At 31.3% G+C, this 3,291-nt stretch overlaps 2 long non-coding RNA genes across 2 annotated transcripts in view; one reads left to right on the top strand and one right to left on the bottom strand.

Annotated features, from left to right (window-relative positions):
- Positions 1-3,291, top strand: part of LOC145325860 (uncharacterized) — a 270,432-nt gene that overhangs the window by 89,372 nt on the left and 177,769 nt on the right. The gene's annotated exons all lie outside the window — the stretch shown is intronic.
- LOC145325854 (uncharacterized) lies at positions 2,342-3,237 on the bottom strand. Its single transcript, XR_013881616.1, has 2 exons — positions 3,186-3,237; positions 2,342-2,966 (listed from the first exon to the last, which is right to left on the bottom strand). It is a non-coding gene; the product is annotated as an uncharacterized LOC145325854 (long non-coding RNA).

Genomic DNA, 3,291 nt, shown 5'->3' with positions numbered 1-3,291 from the left:
TTTTATTTATATGAAAGACATGATAACAATAAGCTTTTAAGTTACATATTAAAATACAAATTTATGAAATATAAAAATGCTTAAAAACTAAAAAAAAATTAAGCCAAGATAGCAGTAAACAGTTTTCGGGTAGGGATTGTAAGACACAAAATTGGAGAAACCTCTGACTTTTCTTGAAAACATTCCCAGCATATTTACTTATATAAATCCATGGCCTTTGTACTGCTTTTTAATCACTATACATTTTTTGATGTTTATGGTCCGATTTTCAAAATTTCGTGAGTGATGGTATTAAAATTAAAGTTGTGAATTCACCCTCTACTTTCAATTTAAGATTTGAATAATATTTTTAAAACTGAAGCTTTTTTATGGTTAGGGTTGGTCCGTCCATCCGTAACGGTTATTGTTGATTTAAACATGTTAGAATTGTCTTATCAATTTCAAACTTTGCATGGTGATCCCTGTAGTAGTTGGGTACGATTTAGAAAGCGTAGCAACTCTATAATCGTTACCAGAATGTCCGTACGTCCATTTTAAACATGTTGATTTTTAAACTTTTTGAATAGCTCATAGTTCTGACACTCGCTTTATTGGATGCTGTCATCCTTGTTTATTTTTTATGGGGATAGGGGGTGGGTTGAAGGTAAATATGAAGCTTCACTGTGAAGTAAGACCACTTTGGTCTAATTTTATATCGGAACATATTATAAGTTATAGACATACATACATCCTGTTGTTTATGTATATCTAAGGATAAGCTCAACTAAAGATTAAAATTAAAAAAACTAAAAATTTTGTGCATTTGTTTTATCAACATATATAAGTAGTAAAAAAATGTGGTTAGAATTCTGTAGATTAAAACTTGTTGTTTAAACGATTGGACACTGGACTTAATGAACCAACCAATCCAAATTTATTAATACTCCCAAAGTTGTTGAGCCAACGTATAAGAAAAACTTTATTATAAAGCTTTTGGGACCAGTGTAATAAACAGCCCAATTTACCCTTGCTCCCTGATAAAATACTATGACAGCAAAATGGGCCAAGATTTCTAATTTGTACATTTTGTTTAATTTAAACCAGTTTAAAATATTTTGATAAATGATGTGAATTTCTTAAAAATATGATACTACTTAAGGTGGGTGGAGATTTATAATCCATTGTACCCCCCCCCCCCCCAAAGTCTTTAATAATTTACCTATCATATTGTTTTAATTTTTTTTTATAAATGTATGTGAATTCATTTAAACAAGGATGACAACAACTTAAAAGAAAAACTCTGAAACTGTAGGACAAACGAACATTAACATAAACCAAATTGTAAGTAAAACTGCTTAGATACAGGATAATGTTTGAGGACATGCTTACAGGTTTAGTAAAGAAGTATCATTATAAAATTCTATTCTATTCTATTTTGTATGGGCCATGTTTGATTGCGCCTTTTTTGAGTTTATAACATTTATAATAGACAAAAGTTACATAAAAATGGTTTAGAGATTATCTTTTCTTGTCAAGGCTTTTCTTTTAAAAACTCTGGGTACAAATTTTCCCTCTCTCCCTAATTGTATGATAGACAGCTTTCTGAGGATATTAAAATTATAAGATTAAATCTGCTAATAATTTTATGATTTTTATTTCACATTCGAAGTCAAACTAGAAAACTGTTTATACTCCTATAATAGCTTAAATTTCTTTACCTTAAATTTAGTTTTTAGGCATTTTTAGTAGCGAAACTACTCTGTTCACCAGTCAGTCCGTAACGCAATGGGGGAAACGTAATTTTCTCGGCTCTCCTATTCAAGATAGACAACTGAAATTTTTAGTGAAGATTCTTATGACATATGCCAATCTAATCTATACATTTTTTGTCCATCTTTCTGTTATTTGGGGTGCTAGATCGATTTCTAGATTTTAAAGTTTTCATGATTTTCCCAACTCCTTTTCAAGATAGAGGGCAGAAATTTTCAGGGATTAATTAATTTTACATCTTACATATTTTCACCAAGTTTTATTAGGATTTGTCCAATAATTAGGTTGCTAGATCGATTCCTAGATTATTAGGTTTTCGTGATTTTCTCGATTCCTATTCAGGATTTACGGCTAAAATTACAAAAGATGGAATATACTCATATTCTACAAATTTCCATTTTACATATTACACTGCTCTTTAGTAATTTTTTTCCTGAGATCCATTAGTGTTTTTTGATCTTCGTTACTTATGGATGTTGTCATCCTTGTTTTATTTTGTAAATTTGTATTTTAAAATGTAACTTAAAACGCTTATTATCCTATTGTATTAAATTTTTCATGTCTTTCATACAATTAAAAGTAAAAATAATGCAGTTTTTTTTATCTATTTCATTAATATATATTTTCATAATTTTGTTACAATACTATATAATATTTCAATATATAAATGGATTTAGGATATTGTGGATATATAGACAGGGGATAATTTAGTCTGCTATTGGCTAGTTTGTTCAGTAGTCCACTAGAAAAATTGGGATAGGTGTCACAGCTTTTGGCCTACCTATCCTATTGATGTCATAGTGGAGGGAAAGAGAAAAGAGATGGGGTAAATAAACCGCCTAGAAAAGAGATGGGGTATAGGTTATTTCCTGACGTCAAAAGAATAGGTATGCGAATGCAGTCACATTCATCCCTATTTTCCAAGGGCACTAAACACAGCTACTTCAGTTTGTTCAACCAAAGAATCCATGATGTCCGTGGTGTCCTCTATGATGTCCATGGTGTCCATGATGACCTCGATATCCTCCACGATGACCCCGATATCCTCCATAATGACCACGATATCCTCCATGATGTCCATGATGCCCGTGATGTCCATGATGTCCTCCAAAAAGTCCTCCCAGGAACGGTTCAGGTTTAGCCGCAGCTTCAGCTGATTGGAAGATACTAGCCAGTACAAGCACAGCAAACACGATAAGACTGGAAAATCTCATTTTCTAAAATAAAGAAAATCATATTTAAGTATAGTTTAGCATTTGTAGTCAAAGATAAAACTATAGGTGTAAAAATAGGAAGGTAGGGGACATTGAACTGGTCATTACACTAGTCCCCAATGGTTTATAATAATTTTTAAAACTTTGGGTACCACCAGTTTGATTCTAATTACCCCTCCCTCCCTGATTATAATAGTAATAAATATCCCTCATAAAAGTTACCTTATATGTGTCTTGTTTAGGTGATACTTTGTAACTGAATCTAATTTTAAGAATTAAACCTTTTATACCTTCAAACTTATAAGGACACTCTGCTAGATAAATAAAT

The sequence above is a fragment of the Acartia tonsa genome, chromosome 8, assembly GCF_053477335.1.
Source record: "Acartia tonsa isolate MP-2025a chromosome 8, ASM5347733v1, whole genome shotgun sequence".
NCBI lineage: Eukaryota > Metazoa > Arthropoda > Copepoda > Calanoida > Acartiidae > Acartia > Acartia tonsa.
The sequence above is the reverse complement of the archived record's forward strand: the minus strand, read 5'-3'. Positions and strand labels throughout refer to the sequence as shown.